This window comes from Jaculus jaculus, chromosome X (assembly GCF_020740685.1).
Source record: "Jaculus jaculus isolate mJacJac1 chromosome X, mJacJac1.mat.Y.cur, whole genome shotgun sequence".
Classification (NCBI taxonomy): Eukaryota; Metazoa; Chordata; class Mammalia; order Rodentia; family Dipodidae; genus Jaculus; species Jaculus jaculus.
The window spans coordinates 62,284,658-62,304,377 of NC_059125.1; the positions used below are offsets into that span (position 1 = coordinate 62,284,658).

The 19,720-nt window shown below is 39.8% G+C and overlaps 1 protein-coding gene across 8 annotated transcripts in view; it reads left to right on the forward strand.

The window, feature by feature from the left end:
• Positions 1-19,720, forward strand: part of Dlg3 (discs large MAGUK scaffold protein 3) — a 69,933-nt gene that overhangs the window by 9,528 nt on the left and 40,685 nt on the right. The window lies entirely within an intron of this gene.

Consider the following 19,720-nt stretch of genomic DNA (forward strand, 5'->3'; position numbering starts at 1 on the left):
CCTTCACCTCCATGCCATCACCTCTTTTAACCCGCCAGCTGTTCCTCTTCGCGCCCTCAGTGCTGCCCGCAGCCTCCTTTCTGCTGCCTGTTGGGTCCCCAGCAGCTCCCAAATCTCTTTTCCCAGAGGTATTTTCTAAATCTTCCCCTTCCCCCACGCACATTTCTCCACCTAACCCCGAGAAGGCCCACAATTGGCTTGGGATGTCGTGCCCCCTCCCTTTTGTTAGTAAGGGCTTCTTTCTGTGCCCAACTTCTTTCGCCTCCCCTCTCCTTTGTAAGCCTGGCCTTTGTCCCTTAGGGTTGCAACGCCTGGACTCCTTGGACACCTAGGCCCTTCAGGCTACTTAACCCAGGTGGAGGAGGGGACCTGGCCCTGGCAGGTGCTGTAGTTCTGTGAGAAGATCGCAGGGAGCCTGGTGATAAAGCTGAGAGGACTCGAAAGCACCCACCTTTGTCCTTCCCCGCACCTCCCCCACGCTCGTTCAGTACCCCCGAGCCCAAGGGGGGAAAAGAGAGCCTACCACCTTTAGCATGAGGCTTGATGGGGACAAGAGTGTAGAGTGGTAACAGGTGAGCTTGTTGATATGAGGTAAAGGGAAGGAGGGATGCAAAGGGACACTTCGAGTCATTTCTCTCCATGTTTGGCGGTCAGCTTAGTGACAGAACGCACCTTATGGTTGCTGTTTTTATGAATTATGCGTGTACTTTGCTTCTCAGGAGACAGCTAGCCATCAGATTTTTATTAGCAACTAATATTTATCCATTCCATTTTTGTTCACAACTTAGGGTAAGTTCTGAAAAGGAAATGGTTTCTCTTGCATATTTGTGTGTGTGTAGGAGAAATTGATGTATCTTTGGGTTTTTCTCTCTGTTGCTGGGCACATGGAAACAATACTGTGAATTTGCCTGGTGGTAGTGTGTTGGAAACTGGTGACTACATATTTCTGTGGCTTTTGTTGGGGGAATGCAACTGGTCTGCATAAAAAGCTGCAAGTGGGGAAAGAGATTTCTGCAGTTTTTCCTGCTCTCTCAGCATATTTCTTCCAGTTGATGATGTGAGTTGAGTCTTGTGTCTTTCTATCACTTGCTACATAAGGCCTTTCTTCAGTATTTAGTTGAATCACTGCTAAGGCAGTGCCACACCAAGTTTGTTGTTGTTCTGGGGGTGGGGGAGGTTGAGGTAGGGTCTCGCTCTAGCCTAGGCTGACCTGGAATTCACTTGGCAGTCTCAGGGTGGCCTCAAACTCATGGTGATTCTCCTACCTCTGCCTCCCAAGTGCTGGGATTAAAGGCATGTGCCACCATGCCCACCCCAATCTTTTATTTATTTATTTGAGAACAAGAGAGAGAGAGAAACGGGGGGGGGGGGGCAGATAGAGAGAGATTGGGTAGGTACACCAGGGCCTCCAGCCACTACAAATGAACTCTAGACACTTGTGCCACCTTGTGCATCTGGTTTACATGAGTACTGGGGAATCGAATCTGGGTCCTTAGGCCTAGCAGGCAAGCACCTTAACCACTAAGCAATCTCTCCAGCCCCTCCAATTTTATTTTGTTCTTTGGTTTGCTAAATCCAATAGAATCCTATTATGCAAAAGTTTTTCTTTTATCTGAAAATGGACCCTTAGAGACTAATCTAGAGGGACCATCTAGCATTCTATATTGGGATTTTCTTTGATAAACTGCTTGTTTTTAAAAGTGATGATTCTGTGCTGATCATTTTATTATTTTATTCATTTATTAGAGACGGAGAGTGTGTGCAAGAATGGGCACACCAGTCTCCCTTTGGTTATTTCCCCAATCCCTTTTCTGTTATTCTTCAACTCTGAACTAGTCTTAGGTTGCTCAGCTGTTACAACCATGGTGAGTACCAACTGGTGGACTTCAGAATTAAATGGCTTGCTGACCCTCAGCAACTTTCCCTTTGTGACCTTAGGCCAGTCACATTATGTCTGTCCCATGGCTGTTCCACTCTGCACATCAGGGGTGTATTTTGAACTAATCTTTCAGAGCTCATGTGAAATTTTCAATTAATGAAACAAAGAGTCTGACATTTTGCCAGCACACATATATTTTGATTATTTATTTTGTAAATACCTACCTTGATGTAATCCTCCAAAGAACTATATTTTTTTAAGTGATCAGCAGTGGGTCAGTCAGTAAAGTGCTTGCCTCACAAGCATGAGGACCTGAGTTTGATCCAGGGACTTATAAAAGTACAGGGGATCAAACTCAAGTCCTCATGCTGGAGTTAACCTCAGTGCTGGGAAGGCAGCAACAGGCAGATTCCTGGAACTCACTGGCCAGCAGGTCTATCCTAATTTGGTGAGCTCCAGACCAACAAAGACTCTATCTTGAAAAAAATACCTCATGCATACCTCAGAAAAGGTTGTCCTCTGGCGTACACACACACACACACACACACACACACACACACACACACACACACATGTGCTGACACACATATGAACACAAAAACATATAACATGCAAACCATATTATACATACACACACAAAAATAATAAAATACAGCTGGAGATATGGCTTAGTAAGCCAGATGCACATGGTGGCACATGCATCTGGAGTTCGTTTGCAGTGGCTGGAGGCCCTGGCACACCCATTCCCTCTCTCTCTCTCTTTCTCTCTGTTGCTCTCAAATAAATAAATAAAAATGAACAACAACAACAACAACAAAAAACCTGATGTATATAGAAAGGAAGGGACTATGTAGAGACAACATTCCAAACCAGTGCAGGTTTGGGTAGTCTTTGGCATAAGAGCTAGCTTTGAATAATTAGAATTTTTCCTGCCTTTTAAAACATTTTAAATTAGATATTTTATAATAGCATTCAGTTCCCACATTTAGCTCTACAGTTCAGTGATAGAATTGTGCCTCTGTTGCTACATGGTCATTTTAGAACACTTTTTTTCATGACCTCAATGGCCCCTCTCCTTTTTTGTTTGTTTGTTTGCTTGCTTGTTTGTTTCTTTCTTCTTTTTAATTTGTGTTTTTTAGATTGTTTCTTTCTCTACCCCAGGCTGACCTGAATTCACTTTGTAGTTTCAGCCTGGTCTTGAACTCACAACGACCCTCCTACCTCTGCCTCCTGAGTGCTGGGATTAAAAGCATGCACCACCACACCTGGCCCCTCTTCTTTTAATACATGAAGAAAGGCAAGTGTTGGAAGGGTATTGGGTTTAGCATGGGTGCTTCCTAATATTATCTTTCTTGGACAAGTAGGACCTGGATAGTAACTTGGAAATGCTCCTTCCTTGAGATTCTTTTTGCATAGCTGGCTTGCTAAATGTGAACTAAACTAAAAATGAAGTATAAGAAGTATAGAAACTGTGCCTAGCATGAGTGATTCACCAGTGCCTTCATGATAAAGCTTTGGGAAAATGCTAAAATAGAAAAGTTCTGAAAGACAAGGTACCGCAGTGAGAGATGTTCTTTAATAGTTTTACTACCAATTATTCTAACCTGTTGTAGACACAACAATCCTATCTATTAACTAAAAATAGCATTGAAATTGAAAATTTAAACTACTGGTTCTTGGCAAAGGCTTTCTAATCTAGTTTAAAGTGAGTAGTGTGTTTTTCAGTGATTTATGGAATTGCCCCACTAAGGCAAGGGTGGGTTTGGTATTGTAATGTTTTGAGATCTCCTATATTTGTCCCCTAGTTACTGCATCTCAGCCTCTGCTTATACACTAAGCTAGAATTTTTCTGGAAAACCTTTTTGTTTTTAAAGCAGAACTTGATCTCCAAATCAGGAGGTGAGCCAGAAGTTGGGCGCTAATGTAGCTAAACTGAGAACTGATCCTTTGTGAAGAGTCTTTTCTATTGGAATGTAAATCCAAACAGGGCTGGATATGCTGAGTAAGAGAAAATGATTTTTTCCATAGCATATTTTAAGGTGCTGAATAATTTTCACATGGAAACCCCTTCATGTGAGGCTTGGAAGAGTTAGGGATTAGTGTTGACAAGAACTTGAAAGCACAAGAGTTATGTTTTCCTCAAAACATTTTCATGACCAATCCCTCTTCTCCAGTTTGAGAATGAAAGGTTATAAATATTACTACCCTATCAGCATGATCTCTCATGAGAACACAGAAATGAAACTATATCAAGGCAGAGAAAGTTCTGAAACGTCTACTACATTCATTAAAGAAGTTCAAAGCAAGAAGTAAAGACGGTTAATTTCTCCTAACATTTGTACATTGTGAACAATTGTAAGGCAGATAGTATTGTATTCATCTTTTTGTCCCTAGCATCTCATGTGGAGCTTGGCATGTGAATTGTTGAATGAGTTATGGACAATCTCTGTGTTCTAGATATTTTTGTCAGCCTTCATCTTTAGGATATCCTTGTGGAATAGGTGGTATTTTCCCATTTTAGAGATGAGGAAATTGTGGAGCAGAGAAGTTGAGTGGCTGGCATTGAATCACACAGCTAGTAAGGGGCTAGAACAATCTCCCACTGCTATGGGGAGCTGTGAGCCCCCTCTTCCCACACAAATACATCTGAGCACTATAGAAGATGTCACTCAGATCCTTCAAGTGCCAAAAGCTGTTAGCAAATGCAGTAAAACAAACTCCCAAATCTTATCTTATTAGTCCTGGTTGTTGCACCCTCCTGCCCCAGATGAAGGGAGGGCCTCCTGGAAACCTCCAGAAGCAAAGTGGGTTTCTCACACATAGTGATACTGTGTGGGGATTTCCAGGAGGAGTCAAAAGGTGGGAGTTGGTTTGCTTAACTTAATAGCAAATGTGTGCAGGCTTAAGACTATTAATGAAATAAGTAGGCATTTCTTATTTCTTTAACTGAAACAGGATTGTATTTGTCATTTGCTTTTTGCACTGACAGGGGTGGTATCTAGGGCTTCATGCATGCTAAGCAAGGGCCCTACTTCTGAGCTACATACCTGGCCCTATCATTCATTTATTATGACCTCAATTCATTCATTTAAGGACACATGCCAGTAGGTAGAAGATTTAGTCATATAACTGCCATCTCAATTGATTTTAGAACTTTACTGCCTTCTTTACCCTTTAACCACCATGCCCTTCAACCCAAATATACTTTTTGCTGCTCATAGATTGCTTGTTCTGTGCAATTATATAGTATGGGCTTTTGAGACTGGCTTCCTTCATTTAGCATATGATTACCAAGGTTCATCTGTGTTGTCATATGTGTCAATACGTCATTCTCTTTTATGGCTGCATAATATTCAGTTGCACACACATATATGTATATATTATTTTGCTTATCAGTCAATAGACATTTATTTGAGTTATTTCTACTTTAGGTTTATTAAGAATAATGTTCAACAGTGTGGAAGTCCTTCAATGAACATAAGCTTATATTTTTCTCAGATATATATCACTCCTAGTAGAATTGCTATTCCACATGACCATTCCATGTTTATCCTTTAGAAGCCTGACCAGGCTGCTTTCCACAGGACCTGCACTATTTTACCCTCTTAGTGACAATGACTGAGGATTCCCATTTCCATACCTTCCCACTACTTGTTAGTGTCAGTCTTTTTGGTTCTAGCCATCCTGCTGGGTGTGAAATGGTATCTCATTGTCGTTTTGATTTGCATCTCCCTGAGGGCTGATAACATTGCCCATATTTCATGGGCTTATTGTTTGCTGTTCAGTTTTGCTTTGTGCAGTCTTCTGATTTTATTCTCATGTTTCCAAATTGACCTTAGAATAGAGTGAGCCAGCTATGTTATTACTCAGATGGTTTAGGAGGAACCAGGAGGAACTATCTCTCATTCTTATTGCTGTGTGTGCTGGAGGGGTTTAAGGCTTGGGTGTAGTAATTTAGCTTGGAGTACTGGCCTGAAGAAAATGATAAGAGTCCACCTTTTGTGGGAAACAGGTTATTGAAATATTATTCACATACAATATAATAATGTACCCATTTCAAGTATACATTTCAGCAATTTTCAGAATTTTCAAATTATCACAATTTTATCTATTTATTTATAGAGAAGCAGAGAGAATGTGTATGCCAGGGCACTGCAAACAAGCTTCAGATGCATGTGTCACTTTGTGTGGGTACTGGGGAATTGAACCTGGGACCTTAGGCTTTGCAGGCAAGTGTCTTAATCACTAAGATATCTCTCCAGCCCCACCATGAGTTTAGAACCTTATCATCACTCCCAAAAGAATCTTTGTCCCCCCCATTAGCATTAACTACCTGTTTCTCCATAACTCTTTCCCTCCTCGAAATCCTAGTCAACTTCTAATCTTTTTTGTTTCCTGGCAATTCATGTCAAATGCTCTAATACAAGGATGGATACCCCTGAATTAAGTCACATAATACGTGGCCTTTTGTGCCTGGCTTCTTTTAGTTACTGTAATGTTTTCAAGGTTCAGCATGTATCAGTGAGTACTTCATCCCTTTTTATGGGTATACTGCATTTTATCCATTCTTGGGTTGATGTACATTTTGATTATTTCCACCTTTTCACTAATGTGAATATTTTTACAAACATTCCTGTACAAGTTTCTATAGGAACAGATGTTTTCAGTTTTCTTGGGATAATACCTATGAGTTAGAAATGCTGTGGGTCATAAGGCTTGTTTGAAGAACGTCCAGATTTTCCCCCACAGTGACTATACCCTTTCATGATCACCCTGTTTATATAAACTTAGAAGGGGAAAAATGGGAAGCCTTATATACAGTTTTGTCCTTAGGAGTTGTGTGCATGTGTTTGTATAGGGCTTTTCTATATTCTTGTTGTCCAAGGACATGGTAGTTAGATTAGGTACAACATTCTGAACCTAGCTAGACAGGTGCTTTCTTGTCCCTGCTAGATGATTTGAGTCAAAATCTTAGATTTGCTATCTGTAAAATACCAGCTCTTAATGAGGTAAATTTATTAGAAAAATATATAGTAATGAGAATAGATTATTAGAATAATATGTAGTAATGAGAGCAGAGCTATTTCTTAATGTGATTATAGATTTTTAAGGTTTTTAATTTAATGTGTTACTTATTGAAATTTTGATCCTAATATTGATACTGTTTTTAATGTCCTCATTATATTCTATCTACAATAGGGTAATTGTTTTGTTGTTTTGAAGAAGAATATGAGAAGTAAGATAATTTGTGTCTGCCATTGTCAAGAGACGTTTATGAGAGGGAATTATGATCAAAAAATATTATATACATGTATAAATTTTAAAAGTATATAAAATACTGCTTTGGCCACATTGTATAAGAATATATATATGGAAGAGAGAGAGGTAAACATAGGAATATATATACTAGATTCATGTGTGTGTGAGTGTGTGTGTGTGAAAGAGAGAGAGTGAGAGAGGGGCGCCACTACCCTGGGTTTTAATATTGAATTTTACTCTAAATAGGTGAAGGAATCTAGAGTAGTTAATCTGCCTCTTAGAGATTCAGTTTTCTGATTTGTAAAATGAGGAAACTATTCAAAATTTTGTGTTAGATAAGTGAAAATGAGGTTTTTTTTTTTAAATGAGAGAAACAGACAGACACACAGAGAGAGGCAAAGAGAGAGAATTGGCACCCCAGGTCCTCTAGCCACTGAAATCAAACTCCAGACACATGTGCCACCTTATGTACATGTATGACCTTGCATATGTATCACCTTGTTCTTCTGGCTTATGTGGGATCTGGAGAGTCAAACATGGATCCTTAGGCTTTGCAGGCAAGCGACTTAACTGCTAAGCCATCTCTCCAGCCCAAAAGTGAGTTTTGAATTCAATTTACAAATTTCATTCTGTATATAGTCATTAAATCAGTTTTGAACTGATAGCAGTCTTGATTTAATAAAGATTCTTATACCTCCCTCTTCTTTCTTATGATAAGGCTTTTATTCTCTTGAAATGGTCAGTTTACTTTTCACTGAATTTAGATCTCTGAAAGCCAAAGGAGATGGCACAAACCTTTAATTTCAGCATTCAGGAGGCCAAGATAAGAGGATTACTGTGAGTTTGAGGCCAGCCTGAAACTACATAGTGAATTTCAGATCAGTTTGGACTAAACTGAAACCCTAACTTGAAAAAAAAAAAAAAAACACAAAGGCCACAGATATTTTTCTCATTTTATACTTGATAAAATAAATTAAGTGATAAATTTATTAGACAAAAGAAGAAAATTAATATTATATACAAATTTGCACATTTGAGGTCTGGATTTCAAAAAGGAGAAAGAACTTGACAAAAGCAGGGATTACATTCTGAAAAAGAAGTGGTAGGCACTGGAAACCACTCTTCATTCACCAAAGGCAAGAGGTAAGCTTGATCAAGATTTTCACAATGGGCATTTACTGGAATGAAGGAAATTTGGGAAATATGACATATGTAGACTTCAGCAAGGCATTGACAAATTTTCTTTGGCCTATTTTCATCTAAAATGGTCAGATAATAATAGTAATACTATGTTTATTTGGATTTTGTGTGGATTTGATTGCAGCTGGATGAATGGTCAGTATCAAAAGGAAACTTTGAGCCAGGAGCATGTCAAGAGAAGTTTCTAGTGCAAGTGTATTTTGGCTTTGTCCTTGTCCTTGGGTCCAACCTGTTCAGTGTGTCTCCACACTTCCTCCCCGCTTCAATTATATTTTACTTCTCCTAGATAGAAAAGTATTATGTTTAGGGTTTTGTTTTTGTTTTTTGAGGTAGGGTCTTACTCTGGTCCAGGTTTACCTGCTATGTAGTCTCAGCGTGGCCTCAAATTCATGGTGATCCTCCTACTTCTGCCTCCTGAGTGCTGGGATTAAAGGTGTGCACCACCATGCCTGGCTTGTTTAGATTTATAGAAAATTGGAAAATACAGAAAAATACAAAGTCTGAAAACTTCAAACCATCTGTAAAACTGCCTCCAGAAATAACCACTGGTATTTGTGCATTTCCTCCCAAACATTTATATATTTATAAATGTTTTTATATATCATGTAATATGTCTACATCTTTTTAAAATGGCATTATTAGCTGAAGAATATATATAGATACATACACACATACATACATACATATAATCTTTTCTTTTCTTTTTTTTTTTTTTTTTTTGGTTTTTCCAGGTAGGGTCTCACTCTGGTCCACGCTGACCTGGAATTAACTCTGTCATCTCAGGGTAGCCTTGAACTCATGGCAGTCCTCCTACCTCTGCCTCCCAAGTGCTGGATTAAAGGCGTGTGCCACCACACCTGGCTTCTTTTGTTTTTTTAAGGTAGGGTCTTGCTCTGGCCCAGGCTGGCCTGGAATTCACTATGTAGTCTTAGGCTGGCCTCAAACTCAGGGCCATCCTCCTACCTCTGCCTCGTGAGTGCTACGATTAAAGACATGTACCACCATGTCTGGCTGAAGACATTTTTGTAAGCATATTGGTGGAGGCCAGAGGGCAACCTTGTTATCTATGCTCTTCTTCCACTGTCTTTGAGAGAGGGTCTCTTGCTTCTGCAACAGACTGCCAGTCTAGCTAGCCCGTGAGCTTTATCTTCTTCTGGCTTCACCTCCCACTGTCATAGGAGCTCGTGTATGGCTTTACATGGGTTCTGGGGGATGGAGCTTGGGTCAGCACACTTTGCAAATAAGCACCTTTAACTGCTGAGCCATCTCCCCAGCCTCTGAAGCAGATTTTATATTTCCATTATTTCAACTCAGGTCATGAATATTTTGTCAGTTCATTATATATTATTTGAAAAATAACTTTTTAATTGTTAAGAAGCATTCCATAATTCAGGAAACTTCAGCTATTGGTGGATGTGGATTTGTAGGTTGTTTCTGGTGTTTTGATCTTACAAAACACTTTGATGGATATCCTCATACAAGATTTTAATGTATCTATAATTACTTCCCCAGGATAGATTCCTTTAAGTGGAATTATTGGGTCAAAGGACAGGAACACATTTAAGGCTTTTGATGTGCTTTTAAAAAAAAACGTTTTATATATTTATTTATGAGAGAGAAAGAGACAGATAGAAAGAATAGGCATGCCATGGCCTCTAGCCACTGTTATACAAACTCCAGACACATGTGCCCCCTTGTGCATCTGGCTTACGTGGGCCCGTAGGCTTCGCAGGCAAGTGCCATAACTGCTAAGCCATTTCCCCAGTCCTCTTTTGATGCATTTTTGTTGCAATTTTGAGAAATTGCTCTTGACTTTGTTGGCAGTATAATGTATTGGAGATTTTCACTAACATGGAATAATTTTAAGACAGCCTATGTAAATTTTATAGATAAAATGTTATTTGATTTGTATTTCTTTTGATAATGTAATTGAACCATGCATGATGGTTCACACCTGTTCAGAGTTGGAAGGAGGAAATTCAATAGTTTGAAGCCAGTCTAAGCTATGTAGTGAGACCATGTCTCAAGAAATTCAGGGCGTGTGTGTGTGTGTGTGTGTGTGAATTGAATATGTATGTGTCTATTTATTGGTTATTAGAATTTTAAAAATTCTTTTTATTTATTTTTTTTGTTTTGTTTTTCAAGGTAGGGTCTTACTCTGGCCCAGGCTGACCTGGAATTAACTATTAGTCTCAGGGTGGCCTTGAACTCAATGGCAATCCTCCAACTCTGCCTCCCAAGTGCTGGGATTAAAGGCGTGTACCACTGCGCCCAGCTAAAAATACTTTTTATTATTATTTATTTATTAGAGACAGAGAGGGGAAGAGAGAGATAATGGGTGCACCAGGGCCTCTAGCCACGTCAAATGAAGCCCAGATGCATGCACTACTTGTGCATCTGACTTACATGGGACCTGGAGAATCAAATCATCATCCTTAGGCTTTGCAGAAAAGCACCTTAACCGCTAAGCCATCTTTCCAACCCTGGGCTTTTTTATTGTTGGTATTTTGCCCCCCCCCCCCCTTTTTTTTTTTTTGGTTTTTCGAGGTAGGGTTTCACTCAAGCTCAGGCTGCCCTGGAACTCAAACTCATGGTGGTCCTCCTACCTCTGCCCCCGAGTGCTGGGATTAAAGGCATTTGCCACCATGCCCAGCCTGTTGTTTTTTTTGTGGTAGGGTTTCACTGCAGCCCTGTTTGATGTGGAATTCACTAACTCACAGCTATTCTCCTACCTCTGCCTCCTGAGAGCTGGGATTAAAGGCGTGTACCACATTATGTTGTCTTTTTGAGACAAGGTAGTGAAAAGCTGGCCTGAACTTGTTGTTTCAGTTTGATCTCAGTCTCACAGTCCTCCTATCTCAGCCTCCCAAGTGCTGGGTTTATATCTTGTACAAACGCATCTGAGTGGGTCCTACCCCACTCCTCCTATGAATTGTTTATTTCCTTTCTTCATTTCCCTGTTGGGATGTATTCAGCTGTTTTTACTGATGAAAATTTAATATGCTTAGAGTATTAATTGTTAGATATATTGAAAAGAAATTTATAGTTTGCTTATTTATATTTATTTATTTATTTATTTATTTCAGTGTTGAAAATTGCATCTTAGGGCCTCACCCATGCTAGGAAAGGTCTCTACTACTGAGCTATACTCCTAGCTATTTTTTTTTTTTGCTTTATTTTATCCTTTCTATTTGTTTTGAGGCAGGTTCTTGCTGCGAAGACCAGACAGGCCTTGATTTTAACAATCTTTATGTCTCAGTGTTCTGAATGCTGGATTTACAGGTATCAGCCACTAGGCTTGGCTTTCTTCTCTTGTAATCTTCCAGTAGGCTTGGAAAGGTCTTCCCTACCCCAAGAGCAAATAAATACCAACCTGTATTTTAGTCAAGTTATTTAATGTTTCGGTTTCATGCTTAAAGCCTTATCTTGGGCTGGGGAGATTACTCAGTGGTTAAAGGTCTTGCTTGCAAAGCCTCCTGGCCCTAGTTCAGTTCCCCAGTACCCATGCAAAGTTAGACACAGTGGTACATGTGTCTGGAGTTCATTTGCAGTGACAAGAGGCCCTGGTGTATCCATTCCTCCCCCCTCTCTCATAAATAGATAAAACCTTAACTTGCTTGGAATTTATTTATGATGTAAAGTATAAGGTGCCTACTTAATTTCTGCTCTACATGTTAATGAATTAATTCAGTACCACTTATTAAACAATCCATTTCCTTACTATCTTGAAGTACCACCTTTATTATAAGTAAAATTATTTTATACACTCACAATTTGAGTTTTGTGCTTCTTAGTCTTTTCTGTAGTATTTTACTCTGGGAGTATACATTATTGAAAAGTGACCATAGATATTTTGGGAACTATAAACTAGAGTCTTTGTCTAGGTCCCTTTTTGTGAGTTCTTTCTGTAGAAACTTGACCTAAAAGAGATTCAGTTGATATTGCAATAAAGATTGTCAGAGGGTTTGTGATTTTGTGGGAGTGCTACTATGAAGACATTTGAATCAAAATTCTGTTGACCTGGTAAAATCTAGAAATTGGTTTACATTAGCTCAAACTGGCAAGCTTCAGCATAAGGTGTGTGTATTTTAGTCATTATATTGAAACATCACTGTTAAGTGGAAAAGATGGTTCTGAAAACAGCCTACTCACTACTGAGATCAGGGTAAAGGAATAGTTCTGTTTTCATTCTCATGTTTTCTGCATGATATTTTGTCTGGGTGGCCTTATTTATATTTTGGCTTATGGGTAAATGGAGCCAAAAGCTCTGTTAATCTTTCATTGGAATATGCTGCATGAAATTTCCTTTGAAATACAGAGAAGGCCCTGTTGAGGCCACTTCAACGAAACTCCAGATGCATGCAGCACTTTGTGCATCTGGCTTTACATGGGTACTGGGAATCGAACATGGATTCTTAGGCTTTGCAGGCAAGTGCCCTAACATCTTGAGCCATCTCTCTAGGCCTCTTAATTATTTTATAGAAACAAGTTTATGGTTCCTAGAAGTGTGCTACTTAGCAATTCATATGCTCCATACTAATAGGTATATTTTTGTTATTTTGAGAGTATCATACTGTAGCCCACGGTGGCTTAGAATTCACCATGTAGCCCAGGCTAGCCTTTAACTCACAGAAATTGTCCTGTTTCAACATCTTGAATGCTGAGATTACTGAGCCTGACTTACTAATAGGTGTCTTGATGGACATATATTATCTTGAGTTCCATTCATTTTTTGAAGACACAAGCCACAGTGTTGTAATTCAGACACATCTTAAGGGTTAATACTGTAAAGGCAACTTTAGAACACAATTTGTACTCATCAAAACCTGTGACTCTCTTTTACCAGTATGATTCCTTTCAGCAGTAGCAAATGAGGGAGGGCCATATGAATTTAAGATGTGAATGGCTGTACTTCCATAAGAACAGATGAGTTTTTTGGGTAGCTCTTGATTTGTTTTCAGTATATAGTCAACTAAAACTCCCTAATTCAGTATTTTTGTAGGGCCTCAAGGTCAGAATGTTTCTGCTCTCTATGTTTTATTTTATATTTATTTAGTAGAGAGGGAGGGGCAGACAGAGAAAGAGAAAATGAGCACACCAGGGCCTCTAGCCAGTGCAAACCAACTCCAGACATGTGTGCTACCTTATGCATGTGTCTTATGTGGGTCCTGGGGAATCTAACTTTGGTCCTTTGGCTTTGCAGGCAAGCGCCTTAACCTCTAAGCCATCCCTGCAGCCCTGCTCTCTATTTTATTTTTTAAATTTGTACCTTTTGATTGTTCCTATCATAATCCATGGGCCTGAAATCTGTCATTCAGTTGTCTCTCTAGCATCCTTGTCATTGTAAAATTTGATAGGCCTAGTTGTTATTCTATTTTGTAGCTTTTCCTTTTTAAATTTAGTTATTTATCTACTTATTTGAGAGAGGGGGGAAAGAGAGGGAGAGAATAGGTGGACCAGGGCCTCCGGCTACTGCAGACGAACTCTAGGTAGATGCATCACCTTGTGCATCTGGCTTAGGTGTGTACTGGAGAATTAAATCTGGGTCATTGACTTTGCTGGCAAGTGTCTTAACCTCTGAGCCATTTCTCTAGCCTGGTTTGTGGTTTAGTTGGTCAGTTTTTAGCATGCTTGGGTAGGTGGAAGGAAATTTTTCTTACATTTTTTCCTGAATATCCAGAATTTGAGAATTACAGAGCTTCTGTTTGTCCTATAAGGTCTCCATATTGAATAACTGAGTTACAAGTATGCAGATTGCCACACCAAACTTTGAGAAGGAAACAAAAGTCACATTAAAAAAGGAAATGAGTTGGGGAGATTGCTCAGTGGTTAAAGGTGCTTGCTTACAAAGCCTGTTGGCCTGGGTTCAATTCCCCAGTACCCATGTAAAGCCAAATGCATAAAGCAGAACATGTGTCTGGAGTTCATTTGTAGTGGTATGAGGCCCTAGTATGTCCATACTGTCTCTCAAATAAGTAAATAAAAATATTTTTTAGTGCTGGAGAGATGGCTTAGCGGTTAAGCGCTTGCTGGTGAAGCCTAAGGACCCCGGTTCGAGGCTCGGTTCCCCAGGTCCCACGTTAGCCAGATGCACAAGGGGGTGCACGCATCTGGAGTTTGTTCGCAGAGGCTGGAAGCCCTGGCATGCCCATTCTCTCTCCCTCCCTCTATCTGTCTTTCTCTCTGTGTCTGTCGCTCTCAAATAAATAAATAATTAATTAAAAAAATATTTTTTAGTGCCTGTCCAGGGTTGGAGGGATGGCTTAGCAGTTAAGGCATTTGCCTGCAAAGCCAAAGGACCCAGGTTTAGTTCCCCAGGACCCATGTTAGCCAGATGCACAAGGAGGTACATGCGTCTGGAATTCATTTGCAGTGGCTGGAGGCTTGGCACATCCATTTTTTCTGTCTCTCTCTCCTTTACCCCTCTTTCTTTGTCAAATAAATAAATAAATAGATAAAAATAAAATATTTTTAAAAAAGAATTTTTTTAAAAAAGTAAATGATATTAGCTGGGTGTGGTGGCACATGCCTTTAATCCCAGCACTTTGGGAGGCAAAGGTAGAAGGGTCACCATGAGTTTGAGTCCACCCTGAGACTACATAGTGAATTCTAGGTCAGCCTGAGCTAGAATGAGATCCTACCTTGAAAAAGGAGGGGGGGAAATGATATCACAAATTATGGACTCTAGATATTTATTTGTATGTTTGTTTATTTATTTTGCTGCTGTGAGGATTGAATCCAGGGTCTCATGAATACTAGCCAAGCACTCTACCACCCTGGCAAGGGCACCAGATTTTAAAGGGTGCAGGAAAGGGTCTGGAAACTGTATTAGACAAAGAATGGTTAAGTTATAATCATATTTAACCTGAACCAGAAACAACTTACCTTGAGGACATGATGTCCTTGAAACACACAGTCCTCTTTAAAATTTTTCAAGTGGCCTCTTCCTGTCCATTATGGCTGATAACTTTCTACTCTTCCTGGTCACTTGGGAAAACACTCAGAAGTTGTTTTTGGTTCTTCCTCACTTTACATTGAGCTGAATGCCAGATTGGATCTAAGTTCAACATGTTTCTTGATTATTGCCCTTTATATCCTCATTGTCCTACTCAATGTCAGCTTTTGAAACTAAAGCCTGTACCAATAAACTAGCTTCTTGGTCTTTGTTATGGCTCCCTCTGTCTTCCTGTTCATCTGTTATGCTCCTAAAAAAAAGTTTTTTCAAAACCTAGTTTGAATTGTATCTTTTTCCTATTTAAAGATATAACAATAGTTCCCATAACCTAGTAAGAAAAGTTCTGTTTTAAGCTCTTAGACTTTTGCTCCCAACGTACCATTGCTTTCTGAATCTCCTGTTCTACTTTGTCTACTGTCTCATTTGGCTGTCTTGGAGCCTGCTGTAGGCTTTTTTATGTCTTTGATGTTCACTAAAGTGTTCTTTCACACTGTTAGGAAAAAGAGAACTCATCATGTTTATGCTGTTTTCTCTTGAATGATATTGTCCAGTAATTAAGAATTAGAGAACCGGGGCTGGAGAGATGGCTTAGCAATTAAGGTGCTTTCCTGCAAAGCCAAAGGACACAGGTTTGATTCCCTAGGACCCACATGAAGCCAGGTGCAGAAGATGGTAGGTACATGTACCTGGAGTTCATTTGCAGTGGCTGAAGGCCCTGGTACGCCCATTCTTTTCTCTCTGTCTCTCATCTCTCTGACTCTCTCTACTTGCAAATAAATGAAATAAAAATATTTTTAAAAAGAATTAGAGAAAGCCAGGCATGGTGGCGCACGCCTTTAATCCCAGCACTCGGGAGGCAGAGGTAGGAGGATTTCTGTGAGTTTGAGGCCACCCTGAGACTACAGAGTGAATTCCACGTCAGCCTGAGCTACAGTGAGACCCTACCTTGGGAAACCAAAATAAATAAATAAAGAGAGAGAGAGAGAGAGAGAGAGAGAGAGAGAGAGAGAAGTTCTCATTATTAGTCATGTGTGAGTACAAGCTGGAGGGCTAGCAAGTTGGAGTGCTTTAAATCAGTGACTAGTTTTATGAAGGTCTTTGGGCATACACAGAAATAGAAAACATGAACTTTTCTCAAAATGCTTGAATCTAAATGTAGACCACAGACTTACTTTCCTCCCCAATTGCCCCCCCCATGCACACATACATGCACACATCCTAGATTGTGTTTTCCCTTTCCTTATTTTTTTTCTTCTTTTCTCTCTTTCTCTCTCTTTCTCCTTCAATCCTCCCTCCCTCTCTCCCTCCCTCCCTCCCTCTCCCTCTCTCTCATTCTTTCTTTTTTTTGTGACAAGGTCTCATTAGCCAAGGGAGGCCTTAAACTCATGATTTTCTTGCCTCCACCTTCCAAGTGCTGGGATTGCAGGCACCCAGCCCTCCTTAACTTGTTTGTTTTTTTTCAAGACAGGGTCTCACTGTAGCTCAGGCAGACCTGGAATTCACTGTGTTGTCTCAGGCTGGCCTCAAACTCACAGCAGTCCTCCTACCTCTGTCTCCCATTGCTGAGATTAATGGTGTGCCTGACCATGCCTGGCTCCTTAACTTTTGTCAGTGACCCCTTATTCTTATATTAGAAAGGCAAAGGCCTTGTAGTATCTGACCCTTGCCTACTTAGTCTAATCTGTTAGTAGCCTCTCACTTTTCTGTGTTCCTTACATTTTACACTGTCATATTATAATGTTCTTTCTGGGATGCTTTCTATACACACACATACATACATACATACATGTTTCCCTGGACTGAATTTAAATATCACTTTCCCAGGGAAACCTTTGTTGAACCCTGTATTCCCCCCACCACAAGTAGATTAGCTCACACTAGTAGGTCTCCTTCAGCATTCTTCTTCATTGAAGTTATCATGGTTGTAAATGAAATTGTACTGAAATAGTTGCTGGTTAGTGTGATTAATTTCTGTAGATTGTTTTGGTCATTGTGATATTCACAGGACAGTGACTGGCACACAGTAGACACTGAGTAAATATTTGAATAAATAAACAAGTGAATAAAACTTCCACTATGAGAATAGAAAGACATAAGGAATGTCCAGTGTCAGACAGTGGGAAAAAAATTCAGGAGCAGAGAATAACAGGTACAAGTGAATGGAGTTTTTACAATGGTTCTAGGCCAGATAACTTAAGAGGATTTGTGTAATGAGAGACAGAAGGTAGATAGGCATAGCAGTCCCAGAAAGTCTAGTAATGATATTAAGGTAAGATTCTTTAGTTGCTGTTGAGTTATTATAGATACTTGAGTGAGGGAAGTTAGAAATTGAAGGGGTTTTTTTGTTTTGTTTTGTTTTTGGTTTTTGAAGTAGGGTCTTGCTGTAGCCCAGGCTGACCTGGAATTCACTATGTAGCCTCAGGGTGGCTTTGAACTCAAGGTGATCCTCCTACTTCTGCCTCCTGAGTGCTGGGGTCAAAGGCATGTGCTACCATGCCAGGTCCTTTTTTGTTTCTTTATTTTAGGTTAATGTGATTTATTTATTTATTTGAGAGAAAGAAGAAGAGAGAATGGGTACAGCAGGGCTTCCAGCCACTGCAAATGAACTCCAGACACATGCACCATCTTGTATCACTTATGTGGATATTAGGGACTTGAACCTGGGTCCTTAGGCTTCAGAGGCATGCACCTTAACTGCTAAGTCATCTCTCTAACCCTTGAAATTGCAATTTTTAAGTTAAGCTGAAAGAACAAATATCTGTGTGTGCCAGCTCTGACAAGAGAGCAGTCAAGTGCAGTAGTGAGAAGGGGAAAATGGGTAGAACAAGGAGTTCAACTGTGAACAATTAACTGAGGTAACTCATTACCTTTGGGCCACCCTTAAATCTAAGTTTCATCATCTGGAGTACCTCTGGCCTCCTGTTTCAGCAACAGAGAGGGAAAATATACTTCCTTTCACCTAACTGTAGGTAAGTTGTATTCATATAAGATCTGAGTTTATGTCTCTCTTTTATATTTTTAAAAAAATTTAAAATCTGTTTTATTTCCGAGTGAGAGAGGAAGAGACAGACAGAGAATGGGCACACTAGGGCTTCTAGCCATTGCAAACAAACTCCACACATATGTGCTACCTTGTGTATCTGGCTTGATTATTGGCAATTCAAACCTGGGTCCTTAAGATTCATAGGCAAGTGCTTTAACTCCTAACTAAGCTAGCTATCTCTCCAGTTCTCTTTTTTTAATGATTTTATATATATATATATATATATATATATATATATATATGAAGAGATAACACAGTATTACCTAAATCAGGGCAAGGAGGGGACAGGCAGAGATACAACAGGCATGACACTGGTTTGGTGGCATACACCTATAGTTCCAGCTATTCAGGAAGCTGAAACAGGAGTTTCATTTGAGCCCAGGATTTCTAGATATACCTAGACAATAGATTTTTAAAAATATTTTATTATTATTTCAAAGAGAGAGAGAGAGAGAAAGAATGGGTGGGCCAGGGCCTCCCGCCACTACACATGAACTCCAGGTGTTGTGCCATCTTGTGCATCTGGCTTATGTGGGTCCTGGGCACTCGAACCTGAGTCCTTTGGCTTTGCAGGCAAGTGCCTTAACCACTAAGCAATCTCTCCAGCCCAACAACAGATGTTTTAAGAAAAATAAAGTATTTAAGGGCAAATTGAAAGTTTAAATCAACAGGAAATGACAATGAAAGAGATGAAAGTAACTAGGAAGAAAGATCAGAACTTGAGGAAACACAGGGAAAGAGGGGTATCATTTATATTAATGGGAACTTTTATGATAAGGTTAAAAAAAGGCTTGGTTTTCAGGTTGGGGGAGGCAAAGTGGCTAGCTTATTGTAAGGCCTCCTGCAGGGTCCAGTGTATCTGTAGGTGCTTATAGAGGTAGGTAAAACATACTATAGGTTGTAGCTGAAACCAGAAGTAATAGTACCTGGAAAGTAAGGAGTTAAAGATGACTTGTGAGTTCAGGTAGTAGCAACTGTACCTAATAGCAGCCCAGCCCTTTCCAATTATGGTGTAGGGAACATTGTAGTTCCCCTTTTCTTTGTTGCACACTTGCTGTTAGCCAAAAGGCCTAGAAGCAATTGTTTGCCCATTGCTCCAGAATAAAATCTTGGCTTTATTTTTACATAGTCAAAAGGCTCATTAAAGTCTATTTCCCAAAACATAAAAATCAATCTATCCCTAAAGGTAAATTCTGCTTTCACGTCTATAGAAACCATAAACTCCTGAAAGCTTCCAAATAGCAGTTTATCCTAACAGCCAGTAAAGCTTCAGAATGGTCAGAATCCTATGGTTCCATTTGGTAGTGGCAATTCAAATTTCAACTTTTCTGTGCTGGGATGGAATTCAGGGAGGGACTCCATGCATGCTAGGCAAGCACTCTAC